The sequence below is a fragment of the Uloborus diversus genome, chromosome 5 (genome assembly GCF_026930045.1).
Source record: "Uloborus diversus isolate 005 chromosome 5, Udiv.v.3.1, whole genome shotgun sequence".
Classification (NCBI taxonomy): Eukaryota; Metazoa; Arthropoda; class Arachnida; order Araneae; family Uloboridae; genus Uloborus; species Uloborus diversus.
In genome coordinates, this window is record NC_072735.1 from 29,968,904 (window position 1) to 29,992,375 (window position 23,472).

At 31.8% G+C, this 23,472-nt stretch overlaps 1 protein-coding gene across 1 annotated transcript in view; it reads right to left on the minus strand.

Annotated features, from left to right (window-relative positions):
- Positions 1-22,996, minus strand: part of LOC129222760 (zwei Ig domain protein zig-4-like) — a 65,771-nt gene extending 42,775 nt beyond the window's left edge. Inside the window, exon 1 of the mRNA XM_054857291.1 lies at positions 22,906-22,996. The gene's annotated coding sequence lies outside the window, so the exon portion shown is untranslated. The remainder of the gene's footprint in view (positions 1-22,905) is intronic.
- Positions 22,997-23,472: the final 476 nt, after the last annotated feature.

Below are 23,472 nucleotides of genomic sequence, written 5' to 3' on the forward strand. Positions count from 1 at the left end.
TAAAATACCAATACATACACTCCTATTTGTATTTTTTAAAAATATAAATGACAAATAACCTCAGAATTTATGAATGAGGCTTTGATTAAAAACATTTTTAATTAGGAAAATAAATACTCATGTTTTTTTACTGCAAGGAATAGTATTAATAATTCACTTAATTTTACACAGAAAACGTTTCTAAACTTTAAAAATAAAAATGTCTTTTTTTTTTTTTTTCCAGCTAACCAAAGCCTTCAAAAAATAGTGCTGTTGGGGAATAACACATGATTTAATATACTATCAATTCATAACAGTTACTCCCATATTTAATTAATAGTTACTTGAATAAAATATAAAACTTAGCGTTACGTACGGGACATTTTTTCGAGAATCGCCCTTTTGTAAATTTTTCAACATTTTTTTTCGTTAGACAGAGTTAGAATATTTAGATGCCCTTCACCAGTACTACTCCTTAAATTGTTCCTTATTCTTAAATTGGTCTCGTTAAATGTTGAAATTGTCCTTTTAAATGCTGTCAGAGGTACAGGGAGAGTAGCTGGTAGCAAGAGCAGAATATATGAAATTGAGGACAAAAATCGTAATTTTTGGTGTGCACGTCCAAAACTTCTTCAATATTGAAATCACTTTTAAAATATCTTTGGTAATATTAGGGATAAGAAGTTTTTCCCCGAAATTTTTCGTCATAGAATTTTTTAAAACACAATTTTAGCCTACCTTTGGAGACATTAGGTGACAAGGGAGTGTTTTAGGGTTGATCTTGGAAAAATTGTGAAGTTGAAGTCTTGAAGGCACAATTTCAGGCTGTTTTCGATAGTCTAAAATTGGTATTATTTTAGGCAACAAATAAAATTATTCCTATAGTGACTAACCCTGATGGGTAACAACGACCAAATTAGTATGAAAGTAAAAGTAAATTTATTTTTAATTTTGAAAAAGCATTAGCGTTCTATTTTTAAATAACAAATTTGAAAGTTGTGAAAAAAAAACATGCAAGTCTCGTGGAACCCCAGAGAGAACTCCGAGGAACCCTGGGGTTCCGCGAAACACAATTTAAGAAACGCTGTCCTAGACGAACCTGCTAATGGGGGTGTTTCCTTCAGTCAAAAGTACTACTTTTAGTAACTAGTAGTAAGTAGTAGTTTACTGAAAGGACATGTTCAAAATAAATTGTTTTTTGAACTGAAATCTATGACGTTATTGGTAGGTCGTGACCTGGGGTAAAGTGGGGCCGGAATGCTCATTTTTTTAAAAAATAAATAAATAAATAAATAAATAAATAAATAATGTTTTTAATGTTTAAAAAAAAAGAGAGAAAAAGAAAGGAAAAATTACAATTCCTTTTTTACTTTAGGAGAGCTCTGATTTGAGCAGTAAAATTTAGCTACTTCCGCAAGGAATCGTTTATTCCATTTTAATCTATGACTATTTTTCTCAACAAGAAAATAAACTTTTGACTCAAGGACCGTGAAAAACTTCTGCGTACGGCTGAGGTTTTTTACGTTTTTGTTTACAAAGAAATAATAATAACAAATAAGTATATAGCTAAAACCTTTTTTTTTTTTTGTGTGTGTGTGTGTTAAGGAACTGTTTCAAAAGCATACATAAGTAATAAACACCACTGAAAAATCCCACACAATTACGAAAATTATTTACGAAATGCACGTAAAAGATATCATATAAGGACATATATACCATTATTATGGTGTTTCTATTTTTTTAAGCAAAGTTTTTTTTTAAACGTGAACAAGGAAAAATCTCTAAGGATCTGTCAAATTTTTCTGCCGATCCGCTGTACCACCGGTTGAGAATCGTTGCCGTATGAGATATAGAACTTACAAATACTTAACTGAGAGCAGGCGGATTCAGTTGAAATTTCTGTGATACTGTGGATGAAAAAAAGTAAAAAAAGAAAAATAGTAAAAGACTACTTGGACTCAAACGAATTCACTATGCCTCGAGGGGGTCAATTTGCTGGAAAATAAGATATGCAATAAATATAGCTTAAATATTAACGAGGAAGTATTTGGAGGGACCTTAAATGAAATAGAGTAAATATGTTGTAAACTTCACGAAACAAATTCTCAGAGAAAAGTCCAAAGAAAAGGAAGTCTTCAGTTTAAAACACTTCAATAAGAAAACAAATTGGCTGCTTTCCCGGATTAAAGAGTTTTTATCAACAAATTAGAATGTAAAATTTAATACTCAGTTGATAGAGCGGGCGCTGTATGGAGTTGAGCATGAAAAATATGAGGATCGCATTCTGTAAATTGTTTTGAACTCAGAAAAGTTTGCAGATTGCGATTCTGGATGTTGCCAGGAGACTTGTTGGTCCATAAATTGTTTATACCTCGCTCCCTTAGGTAGGGGAAACTCGACTAAAGTGGATACCCCGGCAAAGAGAATTTTGCTTATAACTCCCAAATAGTTAGTAGGCCGGCTGCCACGTTGTCGTAGCAACGATTGCCTGTTGCCGCAACGTGTGTGGCTTCAATTTTAAGATCTCAAGACAATGCTACCATTGAACACTGTCCTTATACTCCCATGAGATCTGAAACAACAGAATAAGTCCAAGGTAATGATGTTCCCGCCGCTTCCCCCAAACCTGGATGTTCTAAGAACTATTACAGTCTTTCAATTTTATGACCTATTCCTCAGCCTGTTAAACCAATAACAATACGTAAACGAAAGCTACAGAGATCTACACTCCTGACAAGTACTCCAGTAAAGAACAATCAGAAACAAAAATTTGAAAAATCAAAAAAGATTGTCATGAAGTAACTAGATGATGTTTCAACTAAAGCATCTTAAAAGACTGTTAAAAAATCCACTACCAAAAAGACTAAATCAAAAACCTCTGCTACTAAACATAGGACTGCATAAGAGAACGATAAGAGGAAGGAAGTAAAGAAATTTGATGATGTAAGGTGCATTTTCTGTGGTGAAAGGTTCATTGAAGAAGAAGATCAGTCAAAGGAAAACTACATACACTGTCATATTTGTACTCAGTGGTGTCATAAAGAATGTTCAACATTCGAAAATGGTAATGATTTTATTTGTGATAACTCCAATGATTAGTATTGTAGCAGAAAAATGTTTTTTTCAATATGCTCCTAAATTTTGGATGTTGACTTTTTTAGTTTAATTTCATTGTTATTATAATAATTACTGCAATAATTGTATTGTAGAAAAATCTTTTTTAATATGTTCCTTAAATTTTCGAGTTTTATTTCATTTTTAAGTTCAATTTCTTTGTTTGTAATAACTACAATAATTAGCATTGTAGCAAAAAAATGTTTTTTGTATATGTTCCTTTTGTTTTTGATAGTTATTTTACTTTTAATGTTTAGTTGCATGACAAATAATGTTGTCGTTCGCTTTGCCCTAGTACCCAATCCACTTTACCCGGGGTGTAGGGCAAAGTGGATATTCATGCTATTGTTGAAAACTGGCCTTATATCCAATAGTGTAATTAATATTACGGAAAACTGTTACTGCATTACGTAAGTTCATTAAATGAAGACTGATTATAAACATTTGTTTCAATTTCCAAAGCTATAACGGCTTCCCCTAATAAGTAAATGAATTGAGAAAACTCATCCAAACCTTTTTAATGTTTGTCCTAGTTACAATATCCCGTTGTTTCTTAAAATTTAATATCTTTAAAACTAGGTAATTTAAAATAAACCAAAAAAAAAATAAATAAATAAAATAAAATAAATAAAAATTAAAAGAATACTTTTTGTTGCAAAAAATTATTTAATACCAAAAATTAAAATTTTACGTAGGTCTTCAAAAGCAAAATATAAAAATCAATCTTTTTTATTTTGACAATCAATATTGATGCTTTTGCTAAATACTTGTCTCAAAGAAATGAGAGAGAATACAGTTGTTAAAGATCATACAAGCCTAATTGAAAAATATAATCGATATAAAAGAATAATTACAGATTTTTTGATGAGTTTTTTTAAATTTTTTTACGCGTCAAGAGCACTAAAAACGAAATATTTAAATATTTCAACAACTGTTGTGAAATGGTTGAAATTTTGTTAGGTTCAGTTATAGCTGATAGGAGTAATCATTTTGAACTGCATTTGTTAACTAGACAAATGTTACCTTACTTTTTCACCGCAAATCACACAAATTACATTCGTGGGGTGACTATTTATTTACAAGATATGATAAAACTACCTTTAGAAGTTGTAAATGATATGAAGAGAGGAATGCTGTGCGCCAAACGAATGGAAGGTAGATAGATACAAATACAAATGTGACGACCAGCAACAGGCTCTTGGCACAGCTAGGCTGGTCCTAGTCAATTTATTAGTTACCAGTGAAGATCAATGGCCCTCTTAAGGCTATCCACCCCCTTGCTCATTACCACCTCTTCCGGAAAGCTGTTCCAAGTGCCCACAACTCTACTAAAGTAGTAGTTTTTCCTTAATTCCAGGTTAGCCTGAGATTTGAATAGCTTAAAACAATGACCCCTCGTCCTGCTTTCGGTGCAAAAATTTAATCTATCAACATCATTCATTTTGATAAATTTAAACAACTGAATCATGTCCCCTCTGATCCTCCTTTGCTCCAGGCTATACATATTAAGCCTATTAAGTCTAGTATCACAATCTAAATCTGAAAGTCCCCTTACTAGTCTAGTTACCCTTCTTTGAACCCTTCCCAATGCACAAATATCTTCCCTCAGATAAGGTGACCAAAACTGCACAGCATACTCTAAATGGGGTGTTACTAAACTCCTATATTAAGGCAGAAGAACCTGCTTAGATTTGTTTGAAATAGATCTATTGATAAACCCAAGCATTCTGTTGGCTTTGTTACTTGCAATGCTTCACTGTTGACTAAATTTTAAGTCCTGATTTATTAAGATACCCAGATCAATAGTATTTTCATCCTGACTAATGATTGAACCCTGTAAACGATAACTCGTACGCTTATTTCCATGACCTAAAAATAGCACTTGACATTTCCCTACATTAACTGCCATATTCCACTTATCCGCCCACTTAGTAATATAATCTAAATCCTCTTGAAGCTGTTTTACCTGTTCTTCCTTTTCTATAATCCCCATAACTTTTACATCATCTGCAAAACAATTCATACTTCCAGAAATATTCTCATTGATATTTCTGGTATTCATTGTCATTTATAAAAATAATAAACACGAGAGGCCCTAAAACTGAACCCTGAGGAACCCCGCTTAAAACTTCACTCCATTTAGAATGATTTCCCCTCACAACTACTCTTTGTTTCAATTCAACACATTTCACAATTACAGTCAATTTCTAACCCAAAGTAAAGTTTTACCTCCTATTTGTATATCAGCTAATTTACTGAGAAGAGCAACATGCGGTACCTTATCAAAAGCTTTTTGAAAATCAATCTAAACAACATCCAGACTAAACACACTTTTTGTTATCTACAGCCAAGGTAACCTTGTCGTAGAAATGCAATAAATTAGTAATACACGATTTACCTTTCCTGAACCCGTACTGAAAACTAGTCAACAGACTGTTAGTCTCTAAGAAATTCATAATATTAATTCTGATCAAAGTTTCGAAGATCTCACAAACCATTGAAGTCAGACTTACAGATCTATAATTCCTTTGCCTTAATATTACCTTTAGACCCTTTCTTGAAGAGCGGCGTTATGTTAGCCAGTTTCCAGTCCTCTGGCACTGTCCCTGAGTAATAAGAAGCATTGAAAATATTCAAAATAGCATCCACTAATTCAACTAAAATTTTTGGGTAAATATTAGTTGCTTAATTTGTTTCAAATGAAATAAAACCTCCTCCCTGGAAAACACAAAATTTTCAAGCTGCATAATAGCTAGTGTCTTGCTATAGTGTCAACTGTTGAGATACTGTTATCGTTAAACACACTGGAAAAAAGTGATTAAGAACATTTGCAATATCCCTATCGTTTTGGATTAAATTTCCATGCTCATCAACCAATGGCCCGATTTGACTATTTCGAGCTTTCTCAGAATTAGCGTAAGCAAAAAATCTTTTAGGATTCCCATCAATGTTATCTGCTAGCCTTTGCTCCAATTCCCTTTTCCGAATCCGTACCAAATACTTAAAATTTCGTCTTGCTTTACAATACTGGAGCTTATCTGCACTCTGACCAGTTTCCTTAAGCTGAAGAAAAGCTACTTGCTTATAATTTAGAGCTTCTTTCACCTCTCTGGAGAACCACATTGGCCAAATTTTAGTACTAACACTTTTTCTACTAAATGGAACATAATCCCCAACCGTTTTTGCCAGTTTTTCCTTTAATTCCGTCCTCTGCTGATCTACGTCGTTATTTTCCAATAATGACGAAAAAACCTCTTTCAAGCTCTGCCTAAATGAAACAAAATCAGTGTTTCTGAAATTGGGCACAAGCATAAAATTGTCTACTTTGTACACTTCAAATTCAGTCCAGAACCTAATGCTGTTATGATCACTATCTTCAGCATGGTCCCCTACACAACCCCTGAACAGAACTTCCTACCTCACAGAAAACTAGATAAAAAATTGCCTCCTCTCGGGTCCCCTGAGTTACAACTTGGTCTAAGAACCAGTCACCAATTGCATTTAAAAATTCCTCTTCTCTGCCATTACTAGGATAAAAATTATTTCAATCAATACCCGGAAAATTGAAATCCCCCATTTTGATGACGGATCCCTTACTGGACAGTAAGGGGTAATTTAATGCAGTAAGTCCCGATTTAGCATTAGAGCAGACTCAGAATCGATCTTCAGCAGTGACTGGAGATTTGATTGGTATTACAAAAAATGAAGATGCGATGCAGAGATGGCAACTTCTTTATCCGTTTAAAAGCAGCATACACGAGACTTTTTCTTCATGTATCGGAATACAAGCAGATTCTACAAGTGACATTAATTACCATAATGAATGGACGCAATCCAGGATCAATGAAGACAAAAAAGATATTCAAAGTATCGTCAGATATTTTATTGCTTGCAATCCCTATAATGATGGCGAAAATGGCGCGCTCCGAAATATTTATACCGGTGAACTTGCTGATGAATCTTCTTCTTAATGTTTGCTAAATATTGTAGAAAATGGAGAGATTGCATTAAGTACGTATGAAAAAGAGCGGTTTGTTCTAAAAAGTAAAAAGTTATCCGACCCAATTAAAAAAAATAAATTTGACAACATTGTGACTACATATGAAAAAGGAAGAAAAACTACGTGTAATAAAAAGTTACAAGATGCAGCAGTATAAGCCTTTTTCAAACAATATTCATGTTGGCTGATTAACGAAGATTTGACACACAAATTTTAGCAGCTCATGAAGTTTTGGATTACTGCAAGTGCCTTTTTGATGCAGGAGGATTTTAAAGGAAATTTCCAAAATCAGAACTTACTTCTTGAAATCGAAAGTCATTATAAGTGCGGTGCAAACACGCGGATGGAGATTTTCAATTCACAAAATTCTAAAATTTTTATTATTGATAATATAGCACTTGCTCACCAAATTCCATTAAAAAATTTCAACACCTTTGGTGACTTTGCAAAATGTTTAGAATCAGCTTTACGGAGTAAGGGTCAAAAAGTTTAAAATGTTATAATTTCAAATGATAATACAAAAGTCCCAAGCAATTGCAATAATTTCTTTTTTGGCACTGAAAATAAGTTACAGCTCGTTCTATTTCTCTGTATTGCTGCTTCGAGATATGCACAAATAAATCAAGATTGCGAGTTATATATTTGTGGAGGATTTGATGGTCCATCAAAATGTTTTAAATTACAAGATTGTTTATTTTTTGAAGTACCTGAATTAAATTCCAACCACTTAGAAGCTGATTCTAGAATGTTTTGTCATATATTCCACGCTGCAAAAACAATAACTACCGATATTATAATTATTAGCGCTGATACAGATGATTTCATCTTATGAATTTCTTTTTGGAATGAGCTACCACGTCCTGGTTGTTTAGGTCTGTGGTTTGACGGTTCGTACAAGAAGAAATTTCATTTTAGGATGTCATTTAGCAGCTCAATCACTAGGCGAAAACATTTGTCATATTCTGCCAGCATTGCACTCTCTAAGTGGCTGTGATTGACCAGCAGATTGGGTTCAAAAACAAGGTTTAAAAGTTGCATCGTTGGATTTTGTACAAAAAAACTCTACGACATTTAGGAAATCCAGATCTCAATGTTGAACAATTAACTGAATTAGAAACTGTTTGCACTTATCTTTTCTCGGAAAAAAAAATTAACTGCTGATGAGCTTCGGCAAAAATTAATTGTGTAAAATATCGGTTTCTGTTTAAATTTATTAATAATATTTACACATAAGATGCTTTGCATTTATTAAAAGCTTCAGCACAAACATATGTTTGGATAAATGCTGACCATACACTACTACAGCCTATTGTTTATACCTTCTTTGGCGACGAAAGAAGAAATGGTAAATTGTACCCACGGCAACTGACGAAGCGACTATTACCGGAATTGTTAATTCAACCCTGTAAATGTTCGTCCAACTGTCAAACAACGGCTCGTTCATGTAACCAATTAAAATTAAATTGTATTTAGCTTTGCAAATGCATCAATAATGATTGTTAAGATAAATAAGATTGATTTTTATATCTTGCTTTCGAAGACCTGTGTAAAAATTTGATTTTTTTTGTATTAAATAATTTTTTTCAACAAAAATTATTTTTTAATTTTTTTTGTTGTTTTATTTTAAATTATCTAGCTTTAAATATATTAAATTTTACGAAACAACGGGACATTGTAACTAGAACAATCATTAAAATGGTTCAGATGAGTTTGCTCAATTCATTTACTTATTACCTAAGGGAGCGGGATATAAAATATTAATGGACCAAGCTTTTCTGAGATCAAAACAATTTACAGAATGCGGTCCTCACATTTTGCATACTCAACTCCCTTTAGAGCCAGCACTTTATTTCGAAAGGTAACACAACAATTAATTTTTGAACCAATACCATAATACATTGTAAAATTACAACTTTTCGTTTGGTGTATGGCCATTTCACCGTAACGACAGACAACTTTACCCTAGCTAACCCTAATTAATGTTGTGAAAAGGAAAGCATCTTAGAGGTGAATATTTTAGCCTCGTGAAAATCAAGAATTCCCGCTATTTTCTCCTCCGCTCTTCTCCCTCTTCCTTTCGTCCGCGTGTGCGTGGTCACGCGCGGAAAACCAATGTGCAGTTATGGTCGAAGAACATTCTGCAGTTACGGATGGGGCTGAAAATAAAAAATTAAGCACGTTGTTTTCATATCCAGCTCAATGCCATTCTCTTAGTTCTCATGTCTTGTTTTCATTCAAATTCCCTTTTAATTTATGGTGCACAATTTTTCCACCATTTTCTTCAGTGCATCATCGGAAGGGGGAAATGCTAAAATTTTATCTTTAACGGCAAAGGCCTTTATCGTTCTGAAACAAGGGGGATCGAGATCTACAGAAAAAAAATACTGCTGTGAGATGATAAAGGGCATTATCTGCAAACGTTTCATTTCGAATTAGGAATATATGTATATATTTAAGTTCCTTCTTTCCAAATTTAATTTACTCCATAAAACTTCATAAAAGCTGAGTCACGGTCACATCTTACAGATTTTTTAAAAAATATTCTGAATGTTACTACAGTAAAACCCCTCCTAACGGACACCCCTCCTATTCGGACAATATTTTAATTCCCCGATTCTAAGTCAAATAAAATTATCAAACCCCTGTCCTGCGGACACCCCTGCGTTGAAGACAAAAAATTTTGTCTTTTTAGTATCCGCATTAGAGGATTTTTACTGTAACTACTACGGGTGTATTTTCCTTGATAGATTATGCTTCTAATTATTAATTTTGTTCCCTTCTTTAACTAAAAATAAACATTCAAATGCAAATTTTACGTAGATAGTCGACACTAAAAAATAAAAAAAACTACTTAATAATATAAGCGAGGATAGAAAAATGAATATCAATATCTGGAATATGAGAGTGGTCAGATATATAGATAGCTAGAATTTGTTTCGAGGTATGAAAATATTGATTGACTTTTTTAGAGGAGTTTTCTTTTAAATAGTGAAATACGAAAAAATATATATAATTACTATAGTGATCAACTTTAACTCTTTTCAGTTATTCATGTTTTTCCGAAGCAATTTTTTCAGTTTGTTTACTTCAGTAGCAAAGTTGGATACGATGGGGAAAATGTGTCTGCTTTGTTAATGCTTCAGAACGCAGAGGAAAAGAATCTTGTCAATTTTAACAATACACCATGTGGTTTAGATAAATTATTAAGTAAAATGAAAAATCCTCGAAAGCGATAAATGCATTTCTGAAAATGAGTTTAATGGCTTGGATCAAATTTAAAATTGATAGTTAAAGATTTATTACCTTTCTTTTTGCTCTGAAATGCGCCCCATTTCTCGAAATTGATGCACCAGACCGCAAAATACCGTTTCCACGTCTAAAATTGTGGTTCCCTCATAAGGAGTCGACAGTACATGGTAATTGTTATGCTTGAATTCTCTTACTCAAAAGAATTTCAAACCATCTGTAGCAATCTACATGAAACACATCATTAATATGACAAACCAATGATTTGTTTTTGTTATTTATTTCGAAACCATGTACTTAATGATTTTGAATGAAATTATGGCTGAAGTTACTCTTGACACTGCTGAAGTTCGTGGAATGCGCATTACCTTAAATCAAGTCTAACGGTTTGCTTAACGGTTAATATTTGTGGTTGCGGTTTGGTCAAAATTAGGTTCACCTAGACTTCAGTAATGGTTCTGAGAATTGTACCAGCGTACTTTGACCTGAACATTTTTTACGGTAAAAATTACAGGACATGACTGCATTAGGGTAATTTTCTCGTTAAGGAAGGCAAGAACTTGTTGCAATATCACTTGACATCCATTAGGGTTGAATTGCGAATTTCGAAATGATTTAATGTAAACTACTGATGCAACCAGAAAGAGAGAGACAGAGAGAGAAAGAAAGAGAAGAAGAAAAAATTGAAATCATCCATGAAAATAATGAAATTTTAAATGATTTGACTTATTACAAAAGCACGTGTCTGCAAGTAATTTGTAAATTTTGTGCGATGAAATGTTGTTATATCTTATTTTACTTTTCAAGTATAAGAGTATTTATTCAATTCCTATTCAATTACTAGTTTTTAAAAATATAGATATTGATTTTTAAAATTTTTGTTGCATAAAAATCGATTTTTTTCCTAGAATTAAAAACAAAGCACGCGCTTTTTGCTAACTTTTCACATTTTGTTTTTTAACTTCAGTCACGTACTTTCGATTGGTTTCAATGATCAATTGTAACAAAAAGTACAAAATTTAAACAACTAAAAATTATTTTTACGTTTTTTAAATACTGTAACTCCGTGCCTAATTATTATCTCTACTAAATTCAATGTGTAACTGCAAAATAAAACAGCGTCTTAATGTGTATCTTGGAAGCCTACCTACTTCAAAGTTTACTGTTATTTGAACCTACATCCTATGGGGCATTCCAAGTAAAATGATCCTGAGGTCCAAAATATTAAAATTAGATAAAAAAAATCCACAAAAAGTTTTTAAGTAATTGAAAGTGCCTATTTTAATAAAAAGCCAAATATAATTTGATTTTAAAATATAAGAGAGTGAAAGTTGCAAATAAAATTGTGAGGATACAGCTGTTGTTTAAAAGGCAATAAACATAATAATGAAAAAAATATTAACATCTGTTGGAGCAAAAAATGTTTGACATAAATTTATTTTTTTATATATTTTGAGTTTTGACCACTATAACCAATTAGTTCTAGTTTCAAGTGTCACACACGTCACTGTAAGTTACTATTTTTTCCCTAAAAACTTAGCCATGAACATCAATTTGCTGAAACTTTTTTTATAAGTTTATTCAAGTCAAAAATAATAAAAAAAATAAGCCAAAAAAAAAACTACTTTTTCAAGAACATTTTTTTATTGATTTTTTAATTTAGTCACGCACGTCACAATTTCTGTCGTGTTTGACAGAAGCTTTTTTTTCTTTCAAATGTAATGCAACATATAAAAAATGAAATGTTACATATCATGACAAACTTTGAAATTATTTTTGCCAAAGATGCCCATTGCCTATTATTACCAATCAAGGGCGCTCATATAGGGGGCAAGGGGGGCTCAAGCCCACCCACCCCCCTTTGAAATGAGAAATTCCTTGCTTTTTCTTTACCTAGTGCTTTTTTCTTTGCAAAAATGGTTAAAAAATCTCTTTTCCAGCCAATAACGAGTATGTTATTAAAAATATCAAATTTTAATATGTCTAATCTGTACTGAAATCGTTTTCTATGGGTAAAATGTTCTGCTAAACCATGAGGAAAATTTTTGAGCCCCCCCCCCCTTGAAATTTTGCATATGGGCGCCCTTGTTACCAATAGATATCATTTGGAGTGATTATCCATCTTCCGAGCTTAAATTTAATTCATGGTGAAATAGCTGCAACTACTATCACATAAATTCAACAGATCTTTAAAGTGGAAGTGCTATGCGACATCACACGGGAAAGGCATTGTAGATGGTGTTGGAGGAAATGCCAAATCTCTTGTTCTTGCAGAAGTCATGAGCGAGAAAACTAGAGAAACAGTTGTTCAATCACCACTGGAATTTGCAAATGTGGTCAGTACCTTAATGCCAAAGACCCGTGTAATTCATGTGTCTCAGGCAGAAATAAAACCAAAAAAGACCGATATGAACCCATGGATTATTTCATCTGCTGTACCAGGCATACGGAAAGTATATTTTATGAAGTGTAGCCGTAATGGTAATGTCCAATTGCTTAACGTAACCAAAGCAAGAATACCCTTTGCAAATGCAGGTTCAAGTGGAAGACTTATTGACTGCTGATAAAAATGATGTATTGGACAATAATTCCTGAATTTGTGCAAGCAAACGAGTCAGAGGATTACTGCATTCCAAAACAAAACAGCTTTATTCTTGTTGACTACAGTACTAACAAAACTAAAATGATTTTCCTTGGGCAGTTGATAGAGTCTGATCTGCATAGAGAAGAGCATGGAGTTTACATTTTGCGAGCAGTGGATGCTAAAAAAACCACCATTTCGATTTCCCAACAATGAAAATGTTGCTTGGACTTCAGAGGAACAGGTAGTGAGAATTAATTGTCCGAAACTAATTCACCTTACTAGAGGACTACATACTTTTGAAAGTGAAGTGAATGTGTTTGAGTGAAATAATTCAGTAATTGTAGAACACGGTAAGTTTTAAGTTTTGCAAAAATTAAGGATGATTACAAACTCTATGGCCAATTTAATTTTTATGTTAATCCATTTTAACATGTTAATCTTCATGGAAATAAATAAATAAATAAATAAATAAGATGAAAAAAATCATTTGTGTTGGTAAATACTATCTATTTACTGTACTATTTATTCAAAACTGCTATTTCTAAATCTTTCGTTATAAAATTCATATGCAGTCACACACGTCACATTAAATGTCACACACGTCACGGCATTTATTGCTGAATTGTAAACCAAGTACTGCTAGTTCATATTTCTGAAGCCCCTTATTTTAATTCATATGTATATGGCTTAGTATTAATAATTTTTGTTTTCGCAAATCTTACAAGAAATCACAGAAATATTGAAAAACACTTGAGAAAACAGGAAAAACATATGCAAAGTGATCACACACGTCGCGCAAAATTAAAACTACCTAACTCTTAAGCAATCTAATGTTTTGTAATTTATATTAATTATGTCTTTAGACATGAATAACAGATGCCAATCAATTTCTTTAAGAACAACAAGTGTTCTAGCATCAAAATAATTACAAATGTATCAAAAACATTGTCTGAATGTCACACACGTCACGCTGGAATGCTCACTATGGTATTTTCTCTGTAAGATGTACCACTAATGGTCAGGGGCGGCATTTCAGCATTTCATTCGGGGGGTCAAAACTTTCAAATATGAATTACCTTAGTATGGATCAAAACACATTTGGCTAACAGCAAGTAATTATGATATTGGGGGAGATTGTATAGTTAAAGAGCCCTAAAAAAAGATATTTGTTGATGTGAGACATTTTTTTTCAAAATTAGTATGTATTTTTAAAGAGTATCTATGAAAGCATACATGCATTGAGCAGCTGAAATGTGTTTCTAGCTGAAGAAAGTGATGAACACTCATTAAATAGACACACTTAAAATATGAGAGTAACAATCAATGTAAAATACCAAGGCATTTTCTTGTGATAATCATGCAGCCCCACCACTGCATGGGCCTCTCATAACCATCGTTACACATAGCACACAGGAACGAGATATTTACCCTATATAAGGAAATTATGTCTTTAGTTAAAATTAACCATGATTCTTCAGTTTTCTGTTCTGAAAAGGCCGGTACAGGCTTGATGAATTTCGAATACGTAATTTAAAAAACGGAAAACACTTGCTCATGTCTGAAAATGTGTCGAGTTTCATCAACAATTACGGAGAACCAGCAAGATTGGTTTTCTTGAACATTGATTTGCGATTTACATAAATTGAATTTGCTCATTTTTTATCATTCCCCTCAAAAAATTTGGGGGTGCAACAGCCCCCTCTTGACCCCCCCCCCCCTATTTGCCGCCCCTGCTAATGGTCCATGTAACCTATAACAGCTCACTTGCTTTGATTGGTAGAAAACAAGCTACTCTCTCTGTCTCTTTCCTTCTAATTGCAGTAGTAGTTTACATTAAATCCTTTCGAAATAAGTGCCCATTAGCAAAGCATGTAGTGTCCCTAACCTAGGAACACTAATGAAAAGAGAGAGAGAAAAAGATTAGCTGATTGGTTGAAAAACTTTCCTTCTAATATACAAAAGAAAGGTTTTACGGGTTATCCGTAGTTGTTTGAGGTATAAGCAATTGTCTATGTTAAGTAGGGTTAATAGCTATTTCTTGCCAGTTCTAACAAATTTTTTTAAAAGGTAAGTCTTCTAGATCAGTGTTTGGCAATCTTCGGGTCGTTAGCCTTATGACGCTCAGTGGAATTGTATTTGCAACTCTTGAGTAGATTAATGCAAGGCTGAATTTGGGGTCAAGGAGTCGGTGTTGGAAGTCAAAGGCTCTAAAATTCAAAGAGTCGGAGTCGGTCATTTTCCCATGAGTCCACAAACTCTGCCAGTGCTACGGAGCCAGAATCTGAATCGGACCATTTCAGGGTAAAATGAGTCGGAGTAGGAGTCGAAGGCTCTAAAATGCCTGGAGTCGGTCATTTTTTTCTCCGTCTCCGCAGCTCTCGTTTAATGGTATTGAAAATTCAGCTGCAATATTGGCATTTTCAAACAAATTTTAATAATTCAGCACAAGGGCGCCCATATGCAAAATTTTAAGGGGGACTCAGATATTTCCCCCATGGTTTAGCAGGAAATTTTCCCCATAGAAACCGATTTCAGTACAGATTAGAGTTATTAAAGTTTGACATTTTTAATAAATTTTTCATTAATGGCTGGAGAAGAAATGTTTTCACATTTTTGCAAAGAAAAAAGTACTAAAAGCAAGGAAGTTTCAATTTCTAAGGAGGGGCTTGAGCCCCTTCTTGCCCCCCTATATGAGCAGGAGCACCCTTGATTCTGCACACACTTCAAAAATGCGATCCAGATCGCATGCTTGTGTTGTCTGACTTTGAAATCAAGACACTGGGACACTTCTGTGAGTATAAAAGAAACGGAATGACTCTACAGGTTCAAATAGAATCTTGGCTCTAATTAATGCTATGAACAATTATTTTCAGATATCACCAACATTAAAAAACAAATTAACAAGTATGCGCTATATAAAATAACAAGTACACTCCTGATAGTTGTATGAAGTTAAAAACTTCCGAATATTCATTACAGGGGAATAACCATAGATCTTCTATGTCCTTTTTTTTCAATTCCATAATCGTCGCATAGGTTTGCGCAATAAGCACGTCCAATGAATTTCCGGTGCATGTTCATTGTGCAGTTTTCATCAGAGATAGCTTTTACAAAAATATTATACGTATTATATGAATTTTTTTTCTTAATTTTCAGCGCTATATATATGCTTATCAAATTAAAAAATCAGTGAATATTAAAAAAAAATTCTATAATGATGGATTTAAAAAATCGAAAAATTTATCTGACCTATTATTAATCTTTACTAGGCAACATTTCTCCACGAGATATACTTTTTTACTTCTTAAATTGTAGCTGTTCATCGATGGATGTCTGAAGCAACACAAATTTCAATAGCGGCTTATTGTTTTTTAGTATTTAGTAAACGTATAGAAAAGTAATCTTAATTTCCTCGAATGTAGAATATTAAACAGTAGAACTCGTCAAATTCAGCAAGAAAACTAATGCAAGTGTCGCAAACGAAGCAATCAAGAACGGGTAAAAACCGAAGTTTCTAAATCGAGGCACTCATATTGACAAATTCTGTTGAGAAACGTTGCAGATTTTATGAAGGCTTGCTTAAAACATAATAAAAACAAAGATCGTCAATAGCTTTCGGAGAATATATTTATAGATACCATTCATTGATAATAGTCTTTAAGATAAATAAATACTTTTGTGCTTAAGAAAAAGCAACGTTAAAAAAAGCACAAATTTGCCAGTGACAGCAGACACGTGTTTCGGCGTTACAGGGAACGCCTTTTTCAATGCAAAAAGTAATGAGCTTTTGGATGAAAAGACGTCCGACAACAAACCTAGTAACAAAAGCTTTTGTGAAACACGTGTCTGCTGCAATTGACAAATTTGTGCTTTTTTTAACGTTGCTTTTTCTTACTTTAATAGTCTTTAGTTTCCCGACCAGTATGCGTTTGTTCAAGAAGTTAATTCGACTTCGGGTCGAATTGAACAAATTTGATTTTGTTGTGTAGATAAGATTTTCTCCTTTGACATAGCAAATTAAAAAAAAAAAAAAAACATAATAAATAAATTTTGAGATGTCGGTTAAATTAATTTTAAATTCTCAAGATTTATGCGTAAATGCTAGCCGCTATGCTGTTTTCTATCAACATAATCTATTAAATTTCAGACTTTTCTTCAAAATGTATTTTGCACCCATTTCTGAAGTATTAAAAATACATTATTGCAAACATTTTCACCTGTTAAAAAAATGAGTACAATATTATTGAAAATTCGATGATGTACTCAATCTGACTTTGTGGCTTTGGGGACCCAAAGTGATTATTGGTCCCCAATGACTCCTTAGTTATAAAAATTAAGGAGAAGTGAACATAAATACTCAAATTTTGAGTGAAAAACCAGTTCAGCTCAGAAATCAACGTTGGATATACTTCTCTAAATACGAAAATACTGCGTTATTAAAAATTCATTGATACGATCAATCTCCTTTTGTGGCTTTTTTGATAGGGGTAAAATTGATTATTAAGACTAAGGGGAACTTAACTCAATCCTAATTTTGGATGGAAATTATGTTCAGCGTAGAAATCTGATCTAGAGATATACGTTTATACAAGTGATTCATTAAAATCTATTACCATAGAAGAATTTATTAAATACTATTTGCACACAAAGTGTTTTAAGGAAGACTACTAAAACATTCATTTAATTCACATAATTAATCGTGGATTTTTTTTTTCCATTCTTTCAAGATTGAAGCAAATACAGTTGAACTCTGTTAATACGATCACGTTTAATACGAAATCATGGCTAAAATGAACATTTTGTTCGCTAAGTTTGGTTTGCTAGCTAATTACAATGAAAATGTCACGTATAATACGTACATTAAATTGAAAGTCTCGGCTAAGACGAACAAAAATTTCTGACCTCTTTACTTAAAATATTCGTGGTTAAATACTGTAATTTTCTTTTTTTAGAAACTATTCATCATTTTGTTAGGGCGTAGGAGCAACGAGAAGGAAATATAAAATATTTTACATAGAAAGTAAAGCCCGTTCATTTGCTTACCTGTGGACATTTAAATTTATTCGGAGACAAAACTTTTCATCTTTCATTGTGGATTACAACCTATTCCGAGATTGTCGATTATCATTTTCCTTCTTCAATATTTTCCAAAAACATTCATTTATAAGAAGTAAGTGATTTTTTTTCTGAATGTACCAATAGTTAGATTACAATGCGTGTATTAGTAGTAATGTTTTTTTAAATATAGGTAATCATTTTTTCGTTTTCTCACAGTATCACTCATCCACGGTTGTTACAAATAACGACTAATACGAAAAAATTCGTGGATTTTTGACATTTTGTATTAAGCGTACAGAGCTCTCAAAGAATTCTGCTTGGATTATTATTATTATTATTTTATTATTATTACTCTAACTTGAAAATTGCCCGTCAAGGTATGACGGGTGAAAGTTGCTTCTACATTTGAACGAAGCGCTTGCCTGCTTGGTGATATTTTGATCATTGAAATTGTAACCTTAACTCCAGTGGATCAACCCTAAACTCCAGTAGGTAGCGTTCATTGTTGACCGTTTTTTCATTTCTTCATTCCCCTGAAATGACACAGTCTTACCAGTAAAACTATTAAGTTGCCGGATCGAGTTCGGCCTTGTCACAATAATGTCTTTCACTGCATGTTAAACATTACCAAAACATATTATCAAAGTATCATGACGTGGCGCGAGTTTCATTGTTGAAACACGCGGGTTACACGATCATCGGCAATCATTTATATGAAGATGGCTCGCCTTTTTTACTTTAAAAAAACATTTTAAATTCTCAAAATATTTTAGAAATGCATTTAAGGGCATTTTTGAATATTATTTGGGTAAATTTTACTCTCTTCAAAAGTTTATCTTCCTAAAATTCGCATATCAACAAATTACTAATTATATGTTTTAATTTATTTTCTATGGTTCAATTTTTTTACTGATTTTTTCATTCATTTTAAAATTTGAAACTGTTTAGTACGGCTGATCCATTAAAATAGGGCAAAGTGCACTAAAAGGAAACATTTAAAAAGTTTGAAATTTTTGTTGTGTAACTGTCATTTTTTTTTTCTCATTAAAAAATTTACGCTTTACAAAGATTGAGCAAACACCAGACTTTATTTTAAACATAGTACATTTTCTAGAAAATAAAGAAAAGCAGCGAATACTATTTCAACTTTTGTTTGCTTTTTTCGTCGATTTTTTTCTCATGGGTTTGTGCAATTAAGGGTAGATTTTTCTAATTTTCTCAGAATGTCATTGTTACTCAGTTGTATACATATCATTTTTTAAAACATTAAAATGTGAAATTTCTGGCACTTCAAATTAAAATATACCCTTTGTCACAATAATAAATTATTTTAAATGAGTATAAACACTCATATCTAAAGTAAAGTCCTTTTAATTTCAAAATTGCTGAATGAAAATGTTTCTTTTTAATATTCGGAATAAGGATAGGGGAGGCTGGGGATACTTGATCTCCACTTTAGTTTTCAAGTTTTTCTCTGCTGCAAATTATCAGTTTTTTTTAAAAAGTACGTGAACAAAGGTAATTTTTTTTTCTTTATCTGACAGTATTTTTTTAGTTGAAATTATACAATAGTTTTGGTATTTTTTTTTTTTTTTTTCAAAAATTTCATAAAGGGATCATGTATCCCAACATCATGGGATACATGATCTCTTCATGGGGAATACTTGATCCCACTTAGAAAATACATATAATTTTCATTTGATCAGCAATTTATTCATGGATTTTAGTTTTCTACATAATGTTTCTAAAAAAAATAACACTATTTCTAATTTTCTTTATTAGATTATAATAATGTGAACACAAAATAACATTATTTCAAATTTTACTATACATTTGTAAAAGACATGTACACAACTTTAATGAACTTACGATGCTTTTTATCAGTTACTTATTATCCAATACAGTTTTGAACAATATATTTTATAAATAAAACTAACAATTGTTTTTAAAGTAGCGTAATGAAGCTAAAACTACAACAAATAAAAAAATCAGATGACAAGCACAAAAATCATCTTATTTGCTTCTTGTCTTGCAAAAATAAAATTAAGAGTTTCATCCATTGAAATTATTTTAAAAAAGAGGGAAGAAAAATGTAAGTATCAGTGTACTTATAAAAAAGAAACGAAAGCCTAGCATATGATTTCAAAACCTGAAAAGTCAAATGCAAACAATTCATTTGTTGTAGTTCCGCTCAACCCAACTGGATATGGGCAGCTTAACATATTTTGTCAATTTTTCAGGGAAAAAAAGATCCATTAAGCATATTACCTTTTCACTTCAGAAAACTTACTTCAAACTCTAGAAATCCAGCTTTGCATTCTATTCGCTAATGGGTTTACATAATGGGCAGCTCAATTTTTTGTTGTAAATCTAACTATAGCAAAATCATTTTTTTTTTTCATTTAAACATTTGGCTGATCAGAACATAATTCATCAGTAGAGTTAGTTTATGTTTAGATGTTTGAGGTGTTATGCGGGTTACAAGTGCGAACTGATATTTTAATTGCTTAGCATATTTACTGCAGTGATTGTTTGAATCTATCAATCATACTATGATAAATTTTATTATGTTAACATGGTTTTGAATGTTTAAAGTTAATTTTCAATTAAGTAAAAAACAGTTATATTGTTTTCATTGTGTTTACATTGTCATATGGATACTTGATCCCTTGGATCATTTATCCCTCTAAACAAAGAGATCAAGTATCCCTAATATGCGATTTTTACAAACATACTTGTTCTATTATTAACAATCAGTGGCAATTAACTAAAAGTATGTCTCAATTGTTAAAGACTGTCTATACTTTAACATTACACTTCGGTACTTTTTTTAAGTTGTATTTAACGGATAATGTAAACTTCGGAATTCTTTCCTAAAAACAGATTTCCTTTGACACATTCAGACAAGCATTTCTTAAGCTAAATGAAATGGCTGAAAGAAAAAAAAAATGTTGCCAGTTTTTATGTACAATTATAACTTGAATGTAATTGTCAGGTTTCAAATCTCTACTTAAATATTTTGGTACATTTTTGGCTATGGGATCATATATCTCTAGGGATCAAGTATCCCCAGTCTCCCCTACCACTTTAATAAATACTTTCTAGGACAAATTTTATTGTGTATTAAGTAAATTTTAACTAAATTTTAACTAAATTCAAATGAATATTAAAGTAGGCAACACTTAAGACTTGGATTGCGGGCTAAGTTTCATAGCCAAACATTAAATTTTTAAGTCACTTTAATTCAATTTATAGACAATATTACTGAAAACTGTGTTTTGAGATGTAAATTTGCTATCAAAAATTGGACTTACATTTTTCAAAATTAAAAAAAATCGATTTAACGGAGCTACGCGACAAAAATAATTCAATTTTTTACATTATATTTGAGTTTTTAATATAAAGTATTAACATTGATAATAAAAGGTCGTGTAAATTTGTTGCGTTCTACACGTTTATATTACTTTTTGCACGTCAAAACTGTGTTTAATTCATGTTCAATAAATTAATCGAATTATTGATGCACATCCTTTAAAACCTTAAACTCTGCAAGATAAATAATTTACTACAAAAAAATAATTCTATTTTCATTGAACTGTTGTTTTAAACTATTATTTCTCACACAATTATTTCTTATGCAATTCCACAAACCTTAGAAACAAAGCGCTTTTATAGACATAAAACGAAAAGTCAGAGGAGAAAAAAAAAGGAACTCCTTAATTATTCAATTGAATGGTAGTTAAAACACAAGAAATTAATGCTTATAGAAGATATAATAGGGTGTAGAAGATTCTCGGGGTATATAATCCAAAATCTTCAGACATTAAATTATTTTGGAATTATATTATAACCTTTGTGTGCGTGTATGATTTATCAAAATTGGAATTTTCTATTTTTTGAATTTTGGTTTATTTCTTACCAAAAAAAAAAAAACCCCCCCAATGGCATGCATTTTGTTTTATCGAAACTTCTGTTGAAATATTAGTATGAATAATTTTGAAGATATTTTATTCGAATAAAAAGTTTGAAACAACATTAAATTTTAACATTCAAACTGAATACCAGAAGGACAAATATATTTTGCTCAAGCCACACTATTTTTTTTTTTTAAGTATCAAAAAATTAACTTATGTACGAGCTTTTATTACGAGATATTTAGCTATTAGCTATTCAGCCGAGCCTTCAAAATATTTAACTATCTAGTTAGTAGAAAAAGCAACGATTTGTAAAATCGACGGTTAACAAACAACAAAATTATTGCCAGCCGTATCAAAATTTCTTCTAAGTAAAATTTTCTTCTTAGTAAAAATGCATCATTAGAATATGCTTTATTTTGTTCCGTGTAATTAAAATAACGGTCTAATTACGATGGCTGTTGATTGAACTAAATAGCATTGGTGCAGAAATGGGAACTCTTTCCTAGATATTAATATTTTAAAAAGTATACAATTATTCCGAATTTAAAGGAAAATCCTAAAAATAGTATTGTACTGAAATGGTATTTTTTTTCCATAGATTTCTGCATAATAGCAACGTTAAAGTTTTTCGAAAATCTCCTAATGAAACTTTTCTGCCTTTCGTTTTACCCTTTGAGGACTATCATGACCCCCAAAGTCCATAGTTTATTTAATAATCACAAAATGTAAATAATTTGAAAATAAAACTTTTTTCATGCTAATTAGACATTAGAATCTTAAGGTTAGAAAAAAAAATATTGTTTAAAAAATATACTTTTTTTTTTTGAAAACAATCCAAACATTCATATTCTACCGCAAAGCTTTTGGTCTTAAAAAAGTCAAATGACACACGTTATAGTTTCCACTTGCCAGAAAATGGCTAAGAAACATTGTATTGACAGAAACTTTTATAATTGATTTTTTTTTCTGAGACCTAATTAGTCATTACAAAGTAGAAAATCACCTACTTGTAAAAAAACCATTTCACAATCCTTAAAATAATTTTGGCTACATTTCTTCATTGCGGCAATTACTTTTTACAGCACCTCACTAGCAAAATTTAATTCTCTTCTGTGTGAACAAGACAACTGAACTATCCAGAGATTTTAAAATACACTGGACAGGAAATGGCGCAGAAATCTTTTATAAGAAGTGCCAAATATTTTTTCAGAAGCTTGTTTTTAAAATTTTCAGTCTAAATTTTGTAAACAGATTGCTTCAAGGATGCGATTTTTATTTATTTATTTTTTTTTAAACTTACAGCACGCCTTGTGGATCCAGTTTCAAATTCATTTGAGGATGGATGCGGTAGAAAAAGAACAAAATATGGGTAGCTTTTTTTTGCAATTTAATCAGGCTGCTTATCTTGAGGGAAGTGGAATCACTGCAATTTTCCTTGGAAATGACATCTATGAATGCATTACTTTCAGACAAAGCCTCTAGGCTTATTGTTCAGTCAGACACCATCACTCATTTATGAGGGGAAAATTATTAAAGGAAATATCTATGCTGGCTTATTCGCCAGACGAGTCATA